Genomic DNA, 25,162 nt, shown 5'->3' with positions numbered 1-25,162 from the left:
GAAGAAGAAATATGAATCAATTGTTGGGAGAGGTGTAAAGTACGATGGAAAAGAGAATGTGAACAGAGGTACATCCAAAAAATTTTTAAAAAGGAATGAAATGGGTTGCAGTGGCGGAGGTGGTGGTGGTGGTGGTGGAGGAGGGCGGGAGATCACCAAAGGTTGAGTGCCATACGATGTCCAACATCCCCGCATCGCACCCACTTTGATGACCGCCGCAAGAACCCTCCTTTTATTTTCTGTCTTCTTTAACTTCGCCTTCTCCTGTTCCCTATGTTCAGCAGGTCGTCAGGAGACACACCGAAAAAACTCACTTCCAAGGTCGTCCAGATCACTTACCGACCTCCCTCGCTTAAAAGCAGATGCTATGATGTCAATATATAAAGTTCTTTATTATGTTTCATACCTTATTTATAAATGAATTAAATGAAAACTCAGACAACTTAATTATCAGAACAAAACTTACTACAATCGAAGGGTAAGATTCACCATATAGTGATAATAAACCTGGACATCTGAAGCTTTCTTATTTATTTACATGGGAATAATACCTGACTGACAAAAGAACCCAATAATAATCCTCCAACAGAAAATGAAGACAGTATATACATACAAAGGATATGGAGAAAAAAAATGTTGCACTATACCACTAAAAGGGTCAGAAACCAAGCTCATCAATCAACACACCTGCGCAAAATCACGAGTAGGCTAAACGTAGAAGGCAACTGGGGCTGATCGTGGACGTAGAACCCGTGCTTCTCGAAGAGAGGAGTTGCGTCGTCTCTCATCAAAGCCGGACGTGATATGATTGAATGCAACCCACACATCACATCCACTCTGATAAGCGACGCCGCCACACCAAATTAGCTGTTGGTTGCTGGACTTTCTAACAGGGGGGCCATCCACAACAAAAAGTAGGGGGTATTCGGGCCAACATTTATAAACAATTGAAACTTAATTACACTTCCATGCGAATGATATAAGGACCAGTATACTTCAAAGTTTATACAAAAATATGCATTTTCATAAAATTTTAGGGGTAATCTTTCGGTACCACTATCTGCTCACTTGGCTGATGGGCGGGGAAAAAAGTAGGGCCGCTTCATACACACACGAAGGAAATATCAAAACCAAAGTCAAGTGGCCACGAGGCAGCCCTTTTCTTTCCCATCCTCCACTCTCTCTCTCTCTCTCTCTCTCTCTCTCTCTCTCTCTCTCTCTCTCTCTCTCTCTCTCTCTCTCTCTGTGAAACGGCAGAGACCAAGTAATCTTCGAAACTCGCCAAGTAGTCTGTGATATGGTACATCACTACACACCACAGATCACTTAACGGATCCGACGACCACAACCCACAGCATTAGCCTGCACCAGACACGCCCTCCTGGACAAATGTATTGCAAGGATCGAGGTAGGGCGGACACCTTAAACCAACTCCTGTACAGTGCCACGCACATGTATGTACATACGGGGCAAGTCAATGATGCATTGTCAGGAAAATCTGGGAAGGGGCTTTCACTGGGATACTAATCTTGGAAACAAAACTTATACTAGAATGAAAACCTGAATACCACAGATCAGCACTATAATGTGGCCACATAAATGCACCAATGTTTTAAGATTCACCCTGAATGTTTTAAGATATCCCTGGAGGAGGAGGAGGAGGTAGGGGTTTGTGTCAAAATCTGACACAAGGAGGAGGAGGAGGGAGGGAGGAGGAGGAGAGGAGAGAGGAGGAGGAGGAGGAGGAGGAGGAGGAGGAGGAGGAGGAGGAGGAGGAGGAGGAGGAGGAGGAGGAGCATAAATCAAGTAGCGTGGAACGAAAATGAGATATATCCAAGTCTCTCTTCCCAGCTTCTTCCTCAAACCTTACAGAAAAGGCAAAACAGCCCACTCAGGCCAAGCCAATAGTGCCATTACCCTGCCTCACACCTGCAAACTCTTACCTTGCTTACTCTGAAGATATGATCCTGAAGGGAAGGAACACCGCCCTAAATTTCAAGACGTAAATCAAACTGAGCCTTACCAAAAATCATTTCAAAATGCCGCATCTTATTTCTAAACAAGGTAACATTCCCTTCACTGCAAGTTAGTCAATGTCTGCGTGTTGCAGCTTGTGTGTGAATTTGCCATATAGTGTATATACTGTGTGTATATATGTGTATATATATATATATGTATATATGTGTGTGTGTGTGTGTGTGTGTGTGTGTGTGTGTTAACAAGACGAATCAAGACAACCGACCCCTTACCTTAGGTTAACTGTGGGGACGAAGACGAATACGTACTGGTGCACATTGTCCAAGATTCTGTACAATTACATAGGTGCACAAAAGCACAAACACACACAACTATCTATTTGTGAAATTGCAACATATAATTCCCCTCTCACACATTCAAAGCAACTTATGATATATTTATAGACATCCACAAGTAATTCACTCATATAGCTACGCTCCAGTCAACACATCCATTCTCACTCTCACCTTTGGCATTACTCAACACGTATTTTAGGAGTCAACAGAGATACTCGAGAGGATAAATAAGGATTACCCTAACTAGGGTAGGATTTGCGATGACAGTTTACTAAGATTGGCTTTGTTACTTATCCCACATAACACATGTGCACGCACATGCTTTCATTGACCCAGTCCCTTCATGAAGCCACACAAAACACCTGTACTCTCTTTTGAAGGCAGGAGATAGGGAATTGAGGTGTACCAATGACCAATACGCCGTCTTCAATGTAGTGCAATCCTGTGATGGACGCATCTGCAACAGTATTGACGAAAGGACCAAGGTTCTGAAATGCCGCTACACGCACCCACCTGGAAAGAAAAAAGAAAACGTTCTCATTCACAGTCCAGCGCGAGCTTCCATTTCCTCATCTGAACTGAACAATAATTATTACTGAAAACCACTATGAAAACTTATTACCACACAAGCTAGAGAAACCAGATCTCTTATTTATATAACCAGTCTTTAGCGAGTCGACTAATAAATATGCTTTAGTGGTGTGCTTGAGGCACCTTATAGTCACAACCTTGTGTCTGCAAGAGAGACATAAATATCATTATGTTCACTAAGTAACAGCAAGGATAACCCAGCCACTACAGAACTATCAGGAAATGTGCAAAAGTTGCAGGGAATGAACACAAACAGTTTCAGTTTTAACTATGAAATCTAATCTTGGCTAGCAACACAATGAAAGCAGTAATTTAAACCATAAGACAAATAGATTTGCACGGTATTTTCCTGTTAAAATTGCGACAAGATTTTAATTTGTTCACTTGATATACAAAACTTTGAGGAGAATTTATTGTGTTCGACTGATATACAAAACTACTCAATTAATATTCAGCAGATCCTACAGGCATCCGTCGATGGTAGCACAGCAGGGAAAGACCTGCAATACTTTCTCCTTACCTGCTCTGGTCTGTGAGCAAAGAGACGAAAACTGGAGACCATTTGTTTTTTCCGGTCTCTAGGGAACATGCACAAGAGAGACGGCCATGAGGACTTCTGCGCAAAGCTTTACAAACTCCCCACACTCGTCCTCGCATAAGCACATGAATTTTGAAACCTGCACAAAATAGAAGGAAAGAGCGTTGAAAGTTAACATAATGCACTCGTACTGTGGTCAGCTATGTTATACCTTGCCTAATGTGGGGGACATCCTTTAACTTGGCAGACCATAAGCCATAACAGTGTATTTTTTTCTGAATGATGAGAAATACCCTAACATGCTAATGACACTCTCCAACTATAAGGTCCTCTCTAAAACACACATTAGTTGTATCTGGTGGGCTGGAGTCGGAGTTGGGGAAAGCAGCATTGGCAGAATTAAAGACAAAGTAGCGAGATGTTGTCTATATCTTACATCTCACTACTCAAGCCCTTATTCCCAACAATGCCTATGCATGCTAAAATCCTGTCCTCCGACGCTGGGCTGGAGTTGGAGTCTGGGAAAGCAGCATTGGCGGCATGAAAGACAAGGTGGTGTGATGATGTCCATATCTTACATCTCACCCACTTTGATGAGTCTTTCCTCCCGACAATGCCTATCATCGTCCTCCTCCACCTACTGGAAATTTCACAGGAATGTGAAGAACCTCTCCACATGATTCAAGGAAGACAGTACCACAAGGTAACAAAACCTTCTCAGTCACTTTAAGGCTACAAAAATGAAGTTTAAAACAATGAGGCCTGAAACACTGCTAAAGTAAGTTTATACAGTATCGAATTAAACAACAACATGAATATTCAATATCAATACGATCACAAAATAAAAAAGGCCTCTTCAATAGGTATCATGTCATCAGTGTAAATATAGAAAAATGAACCCATTACTGTTACTCAAACAGGACAAAATAGAGGTACATTAAGACAAAGACGTTTTCTGTATGACATCTCCCAAGTGGAGAAGTGCATTCAAAATACCAGTATAATAAGACACTATTCATTCCTTCATTCAAACTTCAAAATAACGGTTGGATAAATGCTAAAGGCAGCAGTAAAGCATTTATGTTTACAACTACAATAAAATCATATATCACAAGAAACATTACATAAACAAAAAATAATATAGTACATGAAAAATAACTGCCTAGAAATCATAAAGTACAAAAATTAAAATATACAAAATTTGCTTAAGACATCATTTCAAAAACACGCTGCTTATCTTAAAAATATAACAACACTACATATACTTAACTAGACATCAGAGAGAGAGAGAGGGGTCATGTACAAACCAACTGACTAGTTCAATTCTACAACACCAACAAAAGCGCCTCTGTTGACGTCTTCCGAACCTTCAAGAGGAACTCAAAAGGGAAAGAAAGTTCAGGTTAATTATAAAAAACCCATGGAATGGAATATTTTAGGCAAATATTTATAAACCTACAGGTCATTCAGCACTGGAAGGGAAAAGACGATAAGAGGGTTTTCAATACTTGAGAGTTTATACAAAAGAAGAAATAACGATTGTTGGGAAAATTTTAAGAACAGAACAGAGGTACAGTAAAAGGAATGAAATGGGTTTTTCAGTGGCGGAGGTGGTGGTGGTGGTGGTGGGGTGGTGGCGGATTTTCACCAAAGGTTGATGCCATCAAAAATCCAACATCCCCGGCGCACCCACTTTGATGACCAAATATTTCCTTTATTTTCTGTCTTAATTAACTTATTCTCCTGTTCCCTATGTTCAGCAGGTCGTCATTGCAGACACACCCAAAAAACTCACTTCAAAGATCACTTACATTCCCTCGCTTAAAAGCAGATGCTATGATGTCAATATATAAAGTTCTTTATTATGTTTCATACCTTATTTATAAATGAATTAAATGAAAACTCAGGCAACTTAATTATCAGAACAAAACTCACTACAACGAATAAGATTCGACCAGTGATAATAAACCTGGACATCTGAAGCTTTCTTATTTATTTACATGGTAATAATACCTGACTGACAAAAGAACAAATGTAATCCTCCAACAGAAACCAATGAAGACAGTATAACATACAAAGGATATAAGAAAAAATGTTGCACTATACCACTAAAAGAGTCAGAAACCAAGCTCATCAATCAATCTTTTGTCACGTACAGGGCAAGTAATAACTGGGACTGATTGTGGAAAATCTGGGAAGGGGGACGTGGGATACTCATCTTGAAACAAAACTTATATGATTGAAAACAACCCACACATCACATCCACCATCAGATATAATGAAACCGCCACACCAAATTAGCTGTTGGTTGCTGGACTTTCTAACATATCCCTGGCCATCCACAACAAAAATAGAGGTATTCAAGTTTTTTATAAACAATTGAAACTTAATTACACTTCCATGCAATGATATAAGGACCAGTATACTTCAAAAATATGAATTTATCTTTTGCAAAAACTGCATTTTCACAGTGCAGGAAGGAAATATCAAAACCAAAGTCAAGAAGTTGAACATTTTAATTCTCTCTCTCTGGTGTGAAACTTTAGAGACCACTAGGAGGAGGAGGAGGAAAAAGAGGAGGAGGAAATAGGAGGAGGAGGAGGAGGAGGAGGAGGAGGAGGAGGAGCAGGAGCAGGAGGAGGAACTAGGAGGAGGAGGAGGAGGAGGATCACTACACACCACAGATCACTTAACGGAGGAGGAGGAGGAGGAGGAGGAGCCTGCACCAAATCCTGGACAAATGTAGCGTGGATCGAAAAGGGCGATATATCCAAGTCTCAGTTCCCAGCTTCTTCCTCAAACCATACGGAAAAGGCAAAACAGCCCATTGTCAGGAAAATCTGGGAAGCCAATAGGGATACTAATCTAAACAAAACTTATACCTCACACCTGCAAACTCTTACCTTGCTGACTCTGAAGATATGATCCTGAAGGGAAGGAACACTCCCTAAATTTCAAGACAAGATATCCCTGGATAAATCAAACTGAGCCTTACTGTCAAAAATCACAACGAGGAAAATGCTGAATCTTATTTCTAAACAAGGTAAAAATTCCCTTCACTGCAACGTTAGTCAATGTCTGCCACTTGTTGCAGCTGAAGTGAGAACTTCAAAAATCAAATAGTGTATCCAAATGATGCATATGAATTTCTAAACTTCCCAACTTCTTCCTAAACCTTACGTGAATAGGCAAAAATATATATATATATATATATATATATATATATATATATATATATATATATATATGTGTGTGTGTGTGTGTGTGTGTGTGTTAACAAGACGAATCAAGACAACCGACCCCTTACCTTAGGTTAACTGTGGGGACGAAGACGAATACGTACTGGTGCACATTGTCCAAGATTCTGTACAATTACATAGGTGCACAAAAGCACAAACACACACAACTATCTATTTGTGAAATTGCAACATAAAATTCCCCTCTCACACATTCAAAGCAACTTATGATATATTTATAGACATCCACAAGTAATTCACTCATATAGCTACGCTCCAGTCAACACATCCATTCTCACTCTCACCTTTGGCATTACTCAACACGTATTTTAGGAGTCAACAGAAATACTCAAGAGGATAAATAAGGATTACAATAACTAGGGTAGGATTTGCGATGACAGTTTACTAAGATTGGCTTTGTTACTTATCCCACATAACACACGTGCACGCACATGCTTTCATTGACCCAGTCCCTTCATGAAGCCACACAGAACACTTGTACTCACTTTTGAAGGCAGGAGCTAGGGAATTGAGGTGTACCAATGACCAATACGCCGTCTTCAATGTAGTGCAATCCTGTGATGGACGCATCTGCAACAGTATTGACGAAAGGACCAAGGTTCTGAAATGCTGCTACACGCACCCACCTGGAAAGAAAAAAGAAAATGTTCTCATTCACAGTCCAGCGCGACCTTCCATTTCCTCATCTGAGCTGAACAATAATTATTACTGAAAACCACTATGAAAACTTATTACCACACAAGCTAGAGAAACCAGATCTCTTATTTATATAACCAGTCTTTAGCGAGTCGACTAATAAATATGCTTTAGTGGTGTGCTTGAGGCACCTTATAGTCACAACCTTGTGTCTGCAAGAGAGACATAAATATCATTATGTTCACTAAGTAACAGCAATCATAACCCAGCCACTACAGAACTATCAGGAAATGTGCAAAAGTTGCAGGGAATGAACACAAACAGTTTCAGTTTTAACTATGAAATCTAATCTTGGCTAGCAACACAATGAAAGCAGTAATTTAAACCATAAGACAAATAGATTTGCACGTTATTTTCCTGTTAAAATTGCGACAAGATTTTAATTTGTTCACTTGAGATACAAAACTTCGAGGGAATTTGTGTTCACTTGATATACAAAACTACTCAATTAATATTCAGCAGATCCTACAGGCATCCATCGATGGTAGCACAGCAGGGAAAGACCTGCAATACTTTCTCCTTACCTGCTCTGGTCTGTGAGCAAAGAGACGAAAACTGGAGACCATTTGTTTTTTCTGGTCTCTAGCGAACATGCACAAGAGAGACGCCCATGAGGACTTCTGCGCAAGCTTTACGAACTCCCCACACTCGTCCTCGCATAAGCACATGAATTTTGAAACCTGCACAAAATAGAAGGAAAGAGCGTTGAAAGTTAGCATAATGCACTCGTACTGTGGTCAGCTATGTTATACCTTGCCTAATGTGGGGGACATCCTTTAACTTGGCAGACCATAAGTGATAACAGTGTATTTTTTCTGAATGATGAGAAATACCCTAGCATGCTAATGACACTCTCCAGAAGGTCCTCTCTAAAACACACATTAGTTGTATCTGGTGGGCTGGAGTCGGAGTTGGGGAAAGCAGCATTGGCAGAATTAAAGACAAAGTAGCGAGATGTTGTCTATATCTTACATCTCACTACTCAAGCCCTTATTCCCAACAATGCCTATGCCTTCCGCTGTAGGAAGATCCGACGCTGGGCTGGAGTTGGAGTCTGGGAAAGCAGCATTGGCGGCATGAAAGACAAGGTGGTGTGATGATGTCCATATCTTACATCTCACCCCGCAAGTCTTTCCTCCCGACAATGCCTATCATCGTCCTCCTCCACCTACTGGAAATTTCACTTGGAATGTGAAGAACCTCTCCACATGATTCAAGCGAAGACAGTACCACAAGGTATACAAAACCTTCTCAGTCACTTTAAGGCTACAAAAAATGAAGTTTAAACAATGAGGCCTGAAACACTGCTAAAGTAAGTTTACACAGTATCGCCAAAACAACATGAATATTCAATATCTAATACGATCACAAAATAAAAAAGGCCTCTTCAATAGGTATCATGTCGTCAGTGTAAATATAGAAAAATGAACCCATTACTGTTACTCAAATAAGACAAAATACAGGTACATTAAGACAAAGACGTTTTCTGTATGACATCTCCCAAGTGGAGAAGTGCATTCAAAATACCAGTATAATAAGACACTATTCATTCCTTCATTCAAACTTCAAAATAACGGTGCGGATAAATGCTAAAGGCAGCAGTAAAGCATTTATGTTTGACAACTACTAATAAAATCATATATCACAAGAAACATTACATAAACAAAAAATAATATAGTACATGAAAAATTAACTGCCTAGAAATCATACAGTACAAAAAATTAAAATATACAAAATTTGCTTAAGACATCATTTCAAAAAACACGCTGCTTATCTTAAAAATATAACAACACTACATATACTTAACTAGACGTCAGAGAGAGAGAGAGAGAGAGGGGTCATGTACGTCCGTCCCACTGACTAGTTCTTCTGACAACACCAACAGCGCCGCCTGTGACGTCTTCCGAACCTTCAAGAGGAACTCAAAAGGGGAAGAAAGTTCAGGTTAATTATAAAATATGGAATGGAATGGAATATAAATTTAGGCCGAAGGCAACGCGATGGGACCTATGAGGTCATTCAGCGCTGGAGGGGAAACTGAGAGCAAGAAGGTTTTCAAAGAATAACAGGAGGAAAACCTCAAAGCAGATGAAGAAGAAATATGAATCAATTGTTGGGAGAGGGTGTAAAGTACGATGGAAAAGAGAATGTGAACGGAGGTACAGTAAAAGGAATGAAATGGGTTGCAGTGGTGGTGGTGGTGGAGGGCGGGAGATCACCAAAGGTTGAGTGCCATACGATGTCCAACATCCCCGCATCGCACCCACTTTGATGACCGCCGCAAGAACCCTCCTTTTATTTTCTGTCTTCTTTAACTTCGCCTTCTCCTGTTCCCTATGTTCAGCAGGTCGTCAGGAGACACACCCAAAAAACTCACTTCCAAGGTCGTCCAGATCACTTACCGACCTCCCTCGCTTAAAAGCAGATGCTATGATGTCAATATATAAAGTTCTTTATTATGTTTCATACCTTATTTATAAATGAATTAAATGAAAACTCAGACAACTTAATTATCAGAACAAAACTTACTACAATCGAAGGGTAAGATTCACCATATAGTGATAATAAACCTGGACATCTGAAGCTTTCTTCTTGATTTACATGGGAATAATACCTGACTGACAAAAGAACCCAATAATAATCCTCCAACAGAAACCAATGAAGACAGTATAACATACAAAGGATATGGAGAAAAAAAATTTTGCACTATGCCACTAAAAGGGTCAGAAACCAAGCTCATCAATCAACGCACCTGCGCAAAATCACGAGTAGGCTAAACGTAGAAGGCAACTGGGGCTGATCGTGGACGTAGAACCCATGCTTCTCGAAGAGAGGAGTTGCGTCGTCTCTCATCAAAGCCGGACGTGATATGATTGAATGCAACCCACACATCACATCCACTCTGATAAGCGACGCCGCCACACCAAATTAGCTGTTGGTTGCTGGACTTTCTACCAGGGGGGCCATCCACAACAAAAAGTAGGGGGTATTCAGGCCAACATTTATAAACAATTGAAACTTAATTACACTTCCATGCGAATGATATAAGGACCAGTATACTTCAAAGCTTTTACAAAAATATGCATTTTCATAAAATTTCATAAAACCATATCTGCTCATTGGGCGTTCACACACGAAGGAAATCTCAAAACTCAAGTCTCTCTCTCTCTCTCTCTCTCTCTCTGTGTGTGTGTCTGTGTGAAACGGCAGAGACCAAGTAATCTTCGAAACTCGCCAAGTAGTCTGTGATATGGTACATCACTACACACCACAGATCACTTGACGGATCCGACGACCACTCACATTGACCTGAAGAAGCCATCTTGAAAAGCACTACCATAACACCCAATGCAAATCACATTCAATACAAACACCTCCAATAGAGAAGTGACACAAAAATAACGCTGTTTCTGGACCACGGTCGCCCAACATTAACCTTCTCCTCCTCCTCCTCCCCTCCTTCAACGTTGTTGGTGTTGGTGATGGTGGTGGCAACAATGGGCAACGTTGACGGAGGAGGAGGAGGAGGAGGAGGAGGAGGAGGAGGAGGAGGAGGAGGAGGAGGAGAGCCCTTACTTGGTAGAAGGTCCATATACAGTAATCAACCTTCAACTTTTCTCAAAGTTCGAACTCTCATAACCTCACTTCACTACTTTTCCTTTACACAATGTACTTTTCCTCTACTGATTACAGGCCTCAGTGTTCTTACACTGATTACAGGCCACAGTGTTCTTTTCACTGCTCAACCAGGCGACTTATTTCAATGTCACGAAAATTTTCTCCATCTGGTAAAGTAGGCATGACCAATATTCAAAAAGAATAAAGATGGTGAACACAAAGTTATGAAGTTGAAGGTAAGGTTGGGAGAGTTTGAGGTGGAAGCTTGTTTTGTAGTACTGGGAGATGAGCAGATGTCATGTTGTTTCCTGTTTGGGATAGATTTCTTGAGGAAGAATGGATTGGTAGTGGATGTTGGGACAGGAGTTCTGGTGAAAGACGAGGTTGTAATAGGGAAGATTCAAAGTGAGGCGGTGAATATGACCAGGTTTGTGGGAATGATTGACAGGAGTTTGAGTGAGGGGAAGGATGTACTGGAGTTGGACAAGAGAGAGAATGAATTGATGACAGCGGAGGACGTTGAGGAGATGCAGCAGAAGTGCCTCCTGGTGAGTGAGTTGAGATGTATTAGAGAGGGAGTACCTACAAGAAGATGGCCTTTGTTGTTGAGTAAATGGATGCGGTTTGCTAAGAGATTTGTGTTGTGTGAAGGAGTGGTGTATTTTTTCAGAGAAGATGGGAGAGATGATGTATGTTCCAGTGTTCTTGATGACTGGAGCAGTAGGGATGTGCATTTTAGTCCATGATAAATATGGACATACGGGGAAGTTTAAGTTGATCAAGTGTATGAAAGAGCGGATGTTTCCCCCGTATTTGAGGAAGATTTGTACAGATGTGGCAGTCACATGCGAAGAACGTCAGAAGGGAAAGTATCACAGAGTGTATGCTAGCCCATCTGTTTTGAAGTTGAGTATGAAAGAACTGTTTGAGTTAGTGGCGACTGACTATGTGGCTTTGCCAGTAATTGCGAGAGGAAACGTAGGAGTGATTGTTATGGTGGATCATAAGAGTAAGTTTGTAAGTTGTGCAGCTGTGAAGAATAAAACTAGTGAGAATGTTGCAAGAGTGGTCAGCATGGTCTTGTTGCCTCCGTGCGTGAGAAAGCTGTCAAGAATGTTGGGTGATAATGGGCCAGAGTTTGTTGGTGGACCATTTGAGCAAATGTTGAAAAACGGGGCATCGAGCACGTAGTAACAACTCCATACATGCCGAGCGCGAATGGGTTGGCGAAACAAACCAGGACTCTGAGTGAGACGTTATGAATGTTGGCTGATAGAGAGAATGAATGGGATTTGTTGTTAGGAAGAGTGGTTGTTGTTAGGAAGAGTGGTAGCGATGTATAATGGGTCAGTACATAAAAGCAATGGCATACCTCCGAGTGAGTATGTAATGAATTACAAGAGGTGTGTGAGAGCGAGGTTGGATTTGAATGAAGGCGACCGGGATATGTGGAGGCAGGCAAATGAGAGGTTTGACAGTTTCGGAGTGGGTGATAGGGTGTTGTAGGAAGTTGTTGAGAAGGGAAGACTGACAGCAAGTAAGATGTGTAAGAAGCATAAAGGTCCAAATGTAATGAAAACAGTTTGGTCTAATGGATTGAGATATGTGCTAGAAGATAGGAATGAAGAAGGAAATGTAAGGGTAATACAATTCTGTGTCAAATGGGGTAATGTACTGTCGTACACCTTCGGCTCCTGAAATGGACTCCGGCAAAGGGGCAATCTCTCTCCATACCTGTTTAACATGTACACAGATGCCCTGAATGTCAAACTGAACTACCTCACTCCCAATCAGATGCACTATCAACGAAACAACAATAAACATCCTCTGTTGCACCGACGATATGGTTCTGATTTCCCCATCAGTGCAAGGTCTCCGGCGACTCATCGACACCTGCCGCCAATATGCACAGGAATCTGATATCCCATACAATGAAACCAAGACCCAGTGTATGTTGCTGCTCCCGAGATCGCTTGAGCATATTGCAGAACCACTAATTTTCCTTGGAAATCATCGTCTGGAATTCGGGCATGAATTTCCGTATTTGGGGCACATTATCACAGACGACCTAAAAAATACGGTAGACAAAGAACAGCGGCATCGTAAACTATGTGCGACTGGCAACATGACTGCAAGGAGGTTTGCCTTCTGTCACCGAGAAATGAAACTGCTGCTCTTCCGCTCGTACTGCTAGAGTATATATATGGGTGTTCCCTTTGGACGAACTATACCCAAGAAACCAAGAGACGTATCACTGTTGTACACAATGACATTCTGAGACGCCTCACAAACACTCCTCGCTATCACTCAGCCACGCAGATGTTCACAGAGAACCGCCTGGATAATTTGAAAAACACTGTGAGGCGAACAATGTCCAGTCTGATCATCCGACTGAGAAACAGCAGCAATTCGCTCATACAAAGCATCCTAAGCAGTGAGGCAAGAAGATCTAAATTGTGGGAAAGATGGAATAATGAGGCATCTGTTCCTTAAATGACTTATTCTCTATTTTTGCAATTCTGAAGTGTCATCTCCAGAATCTGTCATTATTATTATTATATTATACAGGCAGTCCCCAGTTGTCAGCGGACTTGGTTAGTGGCGATCCAGTTTTACGGCGGTTTTCAAAAATATTCATAAAAAATACAAGTTTTTTAATGGCTCGATGTCCGGTTGTCGCAACCGGTTATCGACGGCGATAACCAATTAACTTAGCCGATAACCGGTTATCGGCGGCATAAGATACCCCCTCGCAGTAGACAGGAACTCATTTCTGAGAGTACTGTAACTACACTTGACCAGAGAACGACCTGCCCACTGCTTGGGTCAACTGCGCACGCGCATGGCGGATGAATACCAAACAACCCACAGCCTCAGAAAGCATATTTTCATCAATCTGTGCGTTCCTTTCACTGAGATAGGCTACCTACTCTATTGCTGCCATAACAACTTTAGTGATTTCACCATGAGTCCCAAATGCCAGAACCCTACATCTGATGGAATTGCCGACAAGAAAAGGAAACCCATCACGATGGACCTGAAATACCACACCGTTAAGGGTTTGAAAAGGGTGGGACTTTTTTTCTTTTTTCTAGGCTGTTTGGACCTGAGTACCCACTGCCATCAGACTGAGGTTTACTTGTAAGTTCATTGCATATGCCATGAAAAACTTGCAGAACTACTGTGCAGACCATAGTAAAGGATTAGGGAAATTAAATTCCACATTTTTATAAGAGTTATTATGTATTAGGGTCAAATATCTGGCCGTGACGCGGTAGCATTTCCGCCCAGGGCGCCTGACCTCCTACCAAAAAATGTATTTACAAGGACTTCACATGGTTCTATATTATTAATTTGGCAGTTAATTATAACACATTTTTTTAATAACACTTCAATCCTTTGCAAGCTTTCTCAGAATTTCATATTCCTGTGGTTTGACCAGGTAAATACCAAATGAAAATGTGCAAGTTTGGGTAGCAATCGGCGAGTCCTGGGCGCTATTTTGCCATAAGTATACCTTAGTTTAACCAGACCACTGAGCTGATTAACAGCTCTCCTAGACAGGGCTGGCCCGAAGGATTAGACTTATTTTACGTGGCTAAGAACCAATTGGTTACCTAGCAACGGTACCTACAGCTTATTGAGGAATCCGAACCACATTATAGCGAGAAATGAATTTCTATCACCAGAAATAATTCTTCATTGGCCGGCCGGAGACTCGAACTCGGGCCCAACAGAGTGCTAGCCGAGAACTCAACCGACTCGTCCAACGAAGAACTGCTATTTTGCCATACCATAATTTATAAGTTTTCATGCTTTTGTGTGTAAAATTTACATGAAAAATGCATTACAGTGTACTGTGCTGTACTTTTGTTTTTGTACATAAATATGATACAAAGACAATACATATGTCCATTTGCGTGATCAAGAAAAATAGAGATTGTTCAGCTGCACTGGTTTTATGAATACGTATGGCAGTTACAAAGACTTCACATGGTTATATATTATTAATTTGGCAGTTAATTATAACACATTTTGTTAATAAAAATTCAATCTTTTCCAAGGTTTCTTAAAGTTTCATTTACTTGTGGTTTGACCAAATAAATATCGAATGAAAATATTGTACAGTATGCATGACACACATCCAAAAATATGCATTCACAGTACGTACAGTACTGTACAAAGACTTCGCATGCTTACTATACAGCACAGTACATTACACAGTATTTCATTTCAGTTGGCAGTTACGGTAACTCACTGTTTTAATGAAACTTCAATCTTTTGAAAGGTTTCTTAAAGTTTCATTTCCTTGTTGTCTGACCAATTAAATATTGACTGAAAAGGTGCAAATTTAGCAATCGATGCCATGGACAATATTTTACCCTATTAAAGATTACTGTATATTTACGTTACGGTCTTTTGAATGTACAGTGTACTACTACAGCACAGCACTGTATGTACTGGAGCAGATTTGGGGGGACAACATGTAAGCCTAATTTTGTAACAAATGCCCGGCCTCGCATAAGCTAATGCTTTTCTTTCAAGTGAGATGAACACCGAAATCGGCCATGCCCTTGCACTTAGCAGAACTACTGTTCAGTCTATAGTCAAGGATAAGGAACGCATTGTACAACACATGAAAGTGGTGCTTCGATGATGGCTGTTACTCATGGTGCTGCTACTAGATTAGGCAAGCAACATAACCCCAATCTCGTGGAGATGGAGAAGTTATTGATGGTCTGGCTCGAAGACCAAAACCAACGTAATGTTCCAGTAAGCCTTGGTATTATTCAAGAGAAGGCTAGGCAGTTGTATGAGGCAGTAGTGCAGAAGAAAGGGGAGGGTAGTGGAAGTGAACCATTCATAGCCAGCAGAGGCTGGTTTAATCGTTTTAAGGTTCGTGCAAGTTTGCACAACCTAAGTTGCAGGGTGAGGCTGCTAGTGCAAACGAGGAAGCAGCACAAGGTTTTCCTAGTTAGTCTCACTGAAATCATCAGGGATGGAGGCTGTACTGCTGACCAAGTTTTCAATGTGGACGAGACAGGCTTATTTTGGAAATGTACCCCTAGCCGTACATACATATCCAAGGAGGAAAGACAACACCAGGCCATAAAGTCAGTAAGGAGAGACTGACTTTGCTTCTTGGGAGCAATGCCAGTGGTGACTTCAAGCTGAAGCCCTTGTTAGTGTATCTGGCTGAAAATCCAAGGGCACTTAAGGGAATTTTCCAGCCCCAGCTCCCTGTCATTTGGAAGGCTAACAAGAAAGCACGGGTCACTGTTGCTACCTTTGAGGAATGGTTTAATGATCACTTTATGCCAGCAGTTAAGAAGTATTTGGAGGAGAAGGGTCTAGAATTTAAGGTTCTGCTGGTGTTGGACAATGCCCCTGGTCACCCTACTAATCTGGGTGAGATTTATCCTGAAGTGAAGGTAGTCTACCTTCCACCAAACACTACATCGCTTCTACAGCCGATGGACCAGGGAGTCATTGCTAACTTCAAGGCTTACTACACCAGGAGGACATTTCGCCAAGTCCGCAGGGTCACCGGAAACAGCAGTGACAAGTTAGATGTCAAGCGAGTCTGGAAGGGCTACAGCATTTTAGATGCTGTAAAAAACATTGAGTCTTCTTGGAATGAGGTCAAGAAATCCAATCTGAATGGGGGCTGGAAGAAGCCGTGTCCAAATTTTGTGATGGATTTTACGGGCTTTGAGGAGGGAGAGAGTCTTGATGTTGTGATAAATAGCATTGTTCAGTATAACAAGAAGCTTAATTTGGAGGTGGAAGCTGAGGATGTGAACAAGCTGCTGGCATCCCATGGAGAAGAGTTGTCAGCAGAGGACCTCACTGAGCCAGAGAAGCAGATGATCGAGGAGGAGGAGGAGGAAGAGGCACCAGCCCCAAAGGCCAGGGCATTAAGTGTTACAGCCTTGTTACAAGCTTTGGCCTACTTTGAGCAAGGGCTGGTACTGATTGAGGACCAACATTTCACTGCAAGTACAGTGTGTACTGTACTATACAGGGGTTATGAAGCACGACAGTTTGAAAACAAGTATGGAAATACTGTACAGAAGTACTGTACTGTGGTGTACTCTACAGTACTGTACTTTAATTAATACTGTATATATTACATACTGTATACTGCACTATGCAGTTCTAATTTTAACATTCTCATTACAGACTACTATGTACTGTATATAGTACTTCACATAAGTTCTTCGTTGGGCGAGTCGGTAGAGCTGTGGACTAGCACTTGATAGGCCTGAGTTCAAGTCTCCAGCTGGCTGATGAAGTGTTAGAGGAATTTACTTCTGGTGACGGAAATTCATTTCTCGTTATAATGTGGTTCAGATTCCACAATAAGCCGTAGGTCCCGTTGCTAGGTAACCAACTGGTTCTTAGCCACGTAAAATAAGTCTAATACTTCGGGCCAGCCGTCTCTAGGAGAGCTGTTAATCTGCTCAGTGGTCTGGTTAAACTAAGGTATACTTAACTTTAGTTCTACTTTTAACATTCTCATTACAGAATAATACGTATACTTCACATTCATCAGCAACAGTAAGTAATACCCTGTACGTACAGTACTATACAGTGACAACATGGAATGCAGGTATGTACGTCTTGTAGAGGACACCCAAAAGCTTGTAAGGTTAGTCTTTCATCATTTTACAGTACTGTACAGTATATTGTACTATAAAGTACTACTAAAGTAAATCCTATACAAGGTATATAAAATATAGTTTTCATTATGATGCCGATAACCGGTCGGAGGCGCCGTACGATTTTTTCGGAGCCCGCAGACTTTATTTTCAGTTTTCGTCGTGCCGCTCGGAACGGAACCCCGCAGACAACCGGGAACTGCCTGTATTATTATTATTATTATTATTATTATTATTATTATTATTATTATTATTATTATTATTATTATTATTATTATTATTATTATATTTCTACATTTCTTGTTATTTTTTTCATTTTTACTTCTTATTATTACTGTGATTAATATCACTGTAGAGTTTTGCAATTTTTAATATTCATATTTAGCCTTCTGGACCTGACTTCTATAACCACCTAAGGTCCCCAGATGGAAGTTAATCGTCTGCAATCTGTATTTTTTATTGTTATCATTTTCAATGTTTTTCTATTATTCTCCATATAATTACTGTCATTACCATTATTATGAATTCTGTTTTTTCTACTTCTTCAGCAACTGTGTGGATGGATACTGCCGATTATTGTTTTTATCATGTTACCTTATGTATCTAGACTGTGTGTATTGTATTTGTATATTCCATGTATATGGCCCTGGGCCGAAATAAAGCATGTTATTATTATTATTATTATTATTATTATTATTATTATTATTATTATTATTATTATTATAATCAGCTGAGAACATGGAGAGAACCACCTAAATACATAACAGGGCATCCCATTAGGAAGTTATTAAGGGAGGAAAGGGGAGAGGAAAGTGAAGAAATAGAGGAAGATATAAATTGGGGAGATGAACAGCTAGTGTTGGTGGAACCTAAGAGAAAGCCTAAAAGGAGGTGTAGAAAGAGTACGGGTACAGTACCTGAGTTGTTTGCAGAGAGTACCCGAGATGGGTTGTTTGATTTTGAGGGGTCTGAGAAGCCAGTAGGCACGAGAAGTGAGAACACCCTTGCGGTGTTGTTTGGTGGATGGTGAGAATGAGGGTGTGATTGATTTTGAAGGATTTGAGTGGGATGTGGAAGGAGGGAACTGAGTGAGTACAAGGAATTTGGACGAGGATACGCAAGAGTTGGATGAATTGGAAACAACGCCAAGTCGTGGGGAAGACGGTATGTATAGTGTGTGTGAGTTTTCTTTGAGTGAGTGCTGAAAGAGTGAGTGCGAGTGAGAGAGAGTTAGCAGTGCTGGAGAGTGTAAGTAGAGGAGTTTTGGACAGCTTGAGGCGGAGTGTGGAAGAAAAAATGAGAGTATGGAAGAGATGATAGCAGCCATGTCAGGTGTGAGGGAGGTTGGGACCAAAGTAAGTCTCCAGAGTTTGAATGAGCTTGGTGTAAGTAGTCCAAAACGAAGGCCAGGTGAGTCTAGTGTGGTTAGAGTGGATTGAGTGAAGGAGAGGTGGTGCATAAGAGGCCATGGACCCAAAGTCAAGGTCCAGTTCGTGAGTATAAATGGGTGGTAAGAAAGGCATTTTGAAGGAAACAAGATTTCCTTTATTTGAGTAAGGGGGAGTGTGGCAGGCTAAGTTTGGGTTTGTATGATGAAAGATGGTTTGTGTGAACTGATTGTTTTGTTTTTGTGATGTTTTTTATTATGTTTATTTTGTGTTTTTGTTATGAGTGTCTGATGTATGTTTTCATGTTGTTTTTTCTTTTCTCTTTGCAGTTTGCTTGAGTGTGATAGGGTGGAGTAATTGGCTTCCCCCACCTGAACCGGAAGAGGCTTTACCTAGTGCACACTGTGCTCTTTTGGGGACGGGCATGGAATATGTTTGTGTCAGCTTGTCTCGCAAGGCCGAGTACGGGACCTTGTCTGGCTGTGAGTCAAGCCATGGGGAGATTTTGTTGAAGACCTCTTCAGGTAGTGTCGTCATGGTAACGTCTGCCTTGGTCTTCTCATCTGTGATGCGCGCCATGTGGAAGTGAGCATCAGCGCTCAGAAACCAAGATACTGTGTTCTGGCGCGAAAACGGGGGGAGCTTCACTGCATCTGGCTTTGTGGGCGAAAGGGGAACGCAGACGATTTCCATGTTTCCGGATTTGCATTGTAATTCAGACTCTGCCATCTTTACTGTCACACACCAAAACGCGAGTACACGCCATATTTAGTCTGCTAATGGTGTTAGAATTTGAGTGGTCGACGTGAGTCGTGAATGGCAAGGGCCAAAACCGTTCAAAATGCCAAAACGTGCCCTTGCAGGGACGCCATTATTAGTCTGTTAATGGCGTGGGTTTCCTCTGAGGAAGGAGCTTTCAGAGGCCTAGACTGTGTCGCCGTTTTGAGTCCGCTAAAGGCTCTCAGAAGGTAAATGCAGCCGTACTTCTAGCCTGTTAATGGCTGGGCCAACACTGCATGTTTACCTGTCACTCCTCAGGTCACCAGTTGTGAGATTCAAGGCGACAGGTCTGGGTATGACCGATTTATTTTTCGGAAGCAGGTATACATCGAGGAATGCGGATGGAAAGGTGGTCACTGACCTGTGGATCCCATGTCACGCATTTGGGCAAGAATCTGTGTTTGTTAGATGACATATAAATGAGAATAATTCGTGTTACAATAACGTACAAAGGTGGTTACATACATCAGCGGAAAGGCCGGACAATAATACATATGAAGAGATATATAAAAATATGAAATAATAACAGGTAATATACATGACGAGATTAATGCAGAAATGAAGAGGCACTTGACGCCTTTACAGTACTCATCACCTGCATATTCAATATATGATCACTCCCATGACTTCAAGGGAGAGAGAAAATGGTGTAATCCCAATAAATTTGCTGAAACAAATATTGTTAAATGCTTGAGAAAAGTGGCTACCTGGTCAACAATTGGTATCAAACTATTAACCAAGGTACTGGAAAGACCCACTGGCCATGAATGATACCACAGATGAGTCTACCCATGACAAATGATTACTGCAAGATATTTTGTGGCCCTAAAAGTGATGTCAGCTTACACTAACAGGTACCTATTAATTTCATGACTGTTGTATCCTTGTGGTATCCTAAGATATATGTATATTTATTGCTTTGCTTTTTATGATGTCTGAAGGTTTTGCAACCAATTTTTGCTCATTAGTAAAGCACATGCAACTGCACATTCTCAAGACTTTCATATGTTCAGCCAATGGCTGAATGCTCCCGTACGACATTATGCACGTGCACATTGGGAGTCTTGGACGAACCAAGTCATCCCTTAGCAGGTTCGGCACAATATCTAATCACCCCAGCCCTCTTAACATGAAATGCATTCTATTAAGCAAGCAAAATCTTCTGGTGTTTTACTCATCAAAACACATTCATCTAAATGCAACAAGTCTGTCAACTATCTGTGGTTACTTACCACAATCTATCTGTACTGCCTCATTCACAGGTGCATAAACAAAACTACTATAGTTCAAAATCAACTTTGAAACTGCATTGTATCTTACCAGGATTGATGTTCCTCTATTCCAACAGTCCTGAGAACCACAAGAAGAGATAACGCTGCACACACCAAAGCTCCTCTCTCACCTGTTGTGTGGCAGGTGGCAGTAACGCCCAAGATCAACACCTGTCTCTGTCTCGTCAAGGGCAATGCACCAACCACCTGAAAAAGGAGTAATATGCCAATATTTAACTGAATGTATGATAGAGGCTAATCTAACAGTTGTTAGTATCAGTTAAATTACAGTAGTAAATATTACAGGTGTTTAAATGTTTCACCTCAAACATATAAAATGCCACTGTTTCGTTTAACCTACCTGGCCCATACCTGACCTAACATACGAGGCAACTTAGTCTTTCACAACTTTTCCCATTCTAAAGCCTTTGGAATGTGTCTTTCTGATTATAGGTCTGCATAAATATTTCATGAGCTGGACACCAAATTTCCATTGTATAAGGACCACCCTCCTGCTAAGGAAGGAGTTCATGTCCCAAATCACGTTAGGTTACATTTTTCTTCTTTTTTTACTTTCCTGTGGTTAGTCTTAGGTATAATCTGGGGGTAAGGGGTTGATTAAACACTTCCAATGGAAATAAACGTCCAATTCCCCCAAATCACATAAAAAGCCGCCAGAAAGACTGATTTCGCCACAGAAAGAACGGACAGTGACATTCCAAAGATTTACCTAGCCGTTGTAGGCTACATATGAAGCAGACTCCTCAATTAATCAGGTCTATTATATACTTCCATCATTCCTAGTGGCGGCTTCCCTTCACCTGAACCGGAAGCGGCTTTACATGGAATGGGAAATCGACACTGGGCAACTACCAAAGGAGTCGAACAGTTGGTGTGTCCGAGCCATTTTCAAGTTCCCCACAGTGGGAGTTATTATATGTCAGTTACTGAAGACAGTGACTGTCCTAAATGGGATCAGGGTTAGAGAAAGTGCTTCAATATCTGTAGGCCGACTTTGTTGTGAATGAGATCTCAGATTCTCATTTGGAGGGAGAGAAGGCCTTTGGTGTAGAAAAAGACTGCATGAAGAAATTCCAAAGTAATTTCTGCCCTCAGCTTGCATGTCATTGCTAAAATAAACTCCATAGTGATCCTCAAATTGTGTGTTGACTTTCGTGATTATCTTGGATTATTCTGAGATGAAGTGCTGAGAAAGATTAGGAACTTGAAGGGGATATACGCCAGAGTTGGGTTATCTGTTGATAATAGTTGGACTACTGATAGTATTAAGTTAGGCTAAGTTAAATATAGGAAGATTGTTTTGGTAAACTTTAGTGTTAAGTAGGAAATAAGTTAGATTAAGTACTGAAAGACGATAATTGGTAAACTGTGGCAAATGTAAATAAAATTAGGATACGGTTTTGTTTGAAGGTCTTCAGGCCACTGTAATGTTAAGGTTAACATATTAGGATAGGTGCAGAGGCTCCTAACCCTTTCGATCAAACAAAAGACAAAATGAGCAAATTTCAGGCCATTTATTACAAACCAAAGCCATGAAATAACACCAAATACGAAGAAATGAGGCCAGAACTACATAGTAGCTCCGCGGTGGTGACTGCCTTCTAACTTAACTTTTACTACAGTTTTTTGGTTGCTAATTATGAATTTACCTTTAATTTCTAGCGCTCAAGTGTAATTAACCTGTAATTAACCCCTGAAGTCCATCCAACAAGGGGTTTCCATGCGCGATCTTCACAAGACAGAGCACGGGTATATATATACGTCTGTTTCGAACGGTTCATATTCTGTCTGGCAAGTGCAATAACTTGTTAACGTATGGGTACCCAACCCACCGCCCCGGGCCAGTACTAACCACGGCGAAGGGACATTCCATTTGGCCGACAGCAAACAGATGCTTAGGGCCAGTACCAGAACCCCTAAAAGTGTAGAAAAAACCAGTTGAAGAGGTAAAAAACCGGTGCAGAGCTAATATGTAGAAAATTACCGAAATAAGCCCAAATGAGCCTACATCAATTGACGGGAGGAGGAGGAGGAGGAGGAGGAGGAGGAGGAGGAGGAGAGGAGGAGGAGGAGGAGGAGGAGGAGGAGGAGGAGGAGGCTACATCAATTGACAGGAGGAGGAGGAGGAGGAGGAGGAGGAGGAGGAGGAGGAGGAGGAGGAGGAGGAGGAGGAGGAGAGGAGGAGGCTGCATCAATTGACAGGAGGAGGAGGAGGAGGAGAGGAGGAGGAGGAGGAGGGAGGAGGAGGAGGAGGAGGCTAGGGAGGAGGAGGAGGAGGAGGAGGAGGAGGAGGAGGAGGAGGAGGCTAGGGAGGAGGAGGAGGAGGGAGGAGGAGGAGGAGGAGGAGGAGGAGGAGGAGGAGGAGGAGAGGCTTGAGGAGGAGGAGGAGGAGGAGGAGGAGGAGGAGGAGGCTACACATCAATTGACAGGAGGAGGAGGAGGAGGAGGAGGAGGAGGCTACATCAATTGACAGGAGGAGGAGGAGGAGGAGGAGGGGAGGAGGAGGAGGAGGAGGAGGAGGAGGAGGAGGACCCACCACCTGACCCCAGGGAAGGCTACAAAGGACAGCAGGAGGCCTACTTCACTCCCACCGAAAGGAGGCCTAAGAGTTATCAGACAGTTTAATTCCACAATGTTTCACCGCCATTTTCATCCACTTAGTAATATAATAATAAAGGTCTGTTGTCATTATTCCAGGAAAACGTGTGGGGGAGGGTGGCCAACCGCCCTCCCATGTGGCCAGGCTGAGCATCCCTGGACAGCCTTCACATTTCCTCGTCTTATATCTCTCTTTGTAGACGTCCGTTTCGTTAAGTGTCTATTCAAATATCAAATTACGAACGCCCCCTATTATTACTTACTGGCACATTGCGGTTCCTCTTCGTTAACGAAGAAAAATGATAAAAATTCAAAAGGCATCGTCGGTCACGGGGTTCACAAGGTAAACACACTGAAGGTCGAGTCGTTCCAATAACAAAAATCTCGTTGCCAAAACAAATACGATTTTCCAGATTTCTTTTGGGAAAGTCTCATTAAAATTTCGTGTTTGAGAAATAAACCTCTTTTTAATCATTTCAATATGCTTATATGTTACGCCGATTCCAGTTAAGGTTGAAAAGAACAAGTCTCGGGAATGAAGAAGAAGAAGAAGAAGTCTGAGTTTGTAAACGATCTTTCGAGAATGGCGACGTTCATAAGCTAGACGTAGGTCCCAGGATTCTTTTGCCATTTCATACGTCACTTTGATTTCACGTTGTAATACAACGTATCCAATTTATGGCATAATCTTTTAAGGTGGAAATTTATCATTTATTTCAATTTCCTGATAAAGGTAATGAAAGTTTATTTTAGCAACTGTTTTGTGTTGGCTATAAAATAGTTAAGAACGAAGCCAATGCGTACTGCGTACATCTGGTGATCATTCTCACGGATTCCTAAAGTCTTATAAAAATAGACTTGAGCTCATTCAACAATTCTTCAACAATATAACTGGCGATAATAATTACTGCTCTGTATAATAACTTAATTAAATATAAAAGGCTTATGTAGTTTTTAATATATAACTAAAAAAAACACAACTTTAGTGACGTCACTAACACCAATCCTGTAAAAGAATAAGGAGGTTTCTTTATTCCTCTCGCCCCGTGGATGCACATTTTAACAAGGGGTGAAGTTGCAAGCCAGTATTCTTCTGACCTCTCGGAGGAGAACCCTTGCACGATATGAACATCCTTAAAAGCGCTTTGTGTTTCTCACAAGGGATGAGGATGCAGGTCCCTACACATTTAATTCTCCACAAGGTATGAGGTGGTCAAACCCACCTGGTACCCATGCAAGAATTTCTACAAGGGATGAGGCCGCAATCCCTATTGGCTGAGAGAGAGAGAGAGAGAGAGAGAGAGAGAGAGAGAGAGAGAGAGAGAGAATGGCATGTCTCTCAATCAGTAATAAAGAGGTAACTTGAACTCAGGATGGGAATAGCCGTAATGGACCTTATGTCCTCATGATCTAGGCAGGGATTCTCAACC

General features: G+C 41.4%; 1 long non-coding RNA gene across 1 annotated transcript; it reads right to left on the bottom strand.

The window, feature by feature from the left end:
* Positions 1-7,183: 7,183 nt before the first annotated feature.
* On the bottom strand, positions 7,184-24,095 carry LOC136837966 (uncharacterized). The gene is made up of 4 exons (XR_010852822.1): positions 23,996-24,095; positions 21,163-21,320; positions 7,919-8,074; positions 7,184-7,324 (listed from the first exon to the last, which is right to left on the bottom strand). It is a non-coding gene; the product is annotated as an uncharacterized lncRNA (long non-coding RNA).
* Between the last annotated feature and the right edge of the window lie 1,067 nt (positions 24,096-25,162).

This window comes from Macrobrachium rosenbergii, unplaced genomic scaffold (assembly GCF_040412425.1).
Source record: "Macrobrachium rosenbergii isolate ZJJX-2024 unplaced genomic scaffold, ASM4041242v1 13902, whole genome shotgun sequence".
NCBI classification, from domain to species: Eukaryota; Metazoa; Arthropoda; class Malacostraca; order Decapoda; family Palaemonidae; genus Macrobrachium; species Macrobrachium rosenbergii.
Note: the sequence above shows the minus strand (reverse complement) of the source record. Positions and strands in the feature narration are given on the sequence as shown.